Source organism: Ailuropoda melanoleuca, chromosome 2 (genome assembly GCF_002007445.2).
Source record: "Ailuropoda melanoleuca isolate Jingjing chromosome 2, ASM200744v2, whole genome shotgun sequence".
Lineage (NCBI taxonomy): Eukaryota > Metazoa > Chordata > Mammalia > Carnivora > Ursidae > Ailuropoda > Ailuropoda melanoleuca.
In genome coordinates, this window is record NC_048219.1 from 3,480,955 (window position 1) to 3,481,278 (window position 324).

At 65.7% G+C, this 324-nt stretch overlaps 1 protein-coding gene across 5 annotated transcripts in view; it reads right to left on the minus strand.

Annotated features, from left to right (window-relative positions):
• LUZP1 (leucine zipper protein 1) overlaps positions 1 to 324 on the minus strand; it is an 89,211-nt gene that overhangs the window by 82,541 nt on the left and 6,346 nt on the right. The window lies entirely within an intron of this gene.

Consider the following 324-nt stretch of genomic DNA (forward strand, 5'->3'; position numbering starts at 1 on the left):
CCAAAAAAAGCCACAACAAGCTCTGCAGTGTTAGGAAAGGGGCTGACGCGACGAAGAAACAGATGCTCCGAAGCAAGATGGTCTTTCTCGGCTCGCAGAGCTTCCTCCAAGGTTATTAAGAGAAACCGCAGGCACCTCTGAGAGCTCTCATGCGGGCTCCGCACCCCTAGCCCGGCCGCTCCGGGACGCCGGCTTCCCCGCCGGCAGCCTCCGCAGCCAGAGGCCACCGGCCGCAGAAACCGCGCTTCATTCCTGCGCTTCGGGAAGCCATGGCTCCTTCCCGGCCCGGGCGGGGGTGCGCAGGGAGGCGGGCCGCGCGCGCTG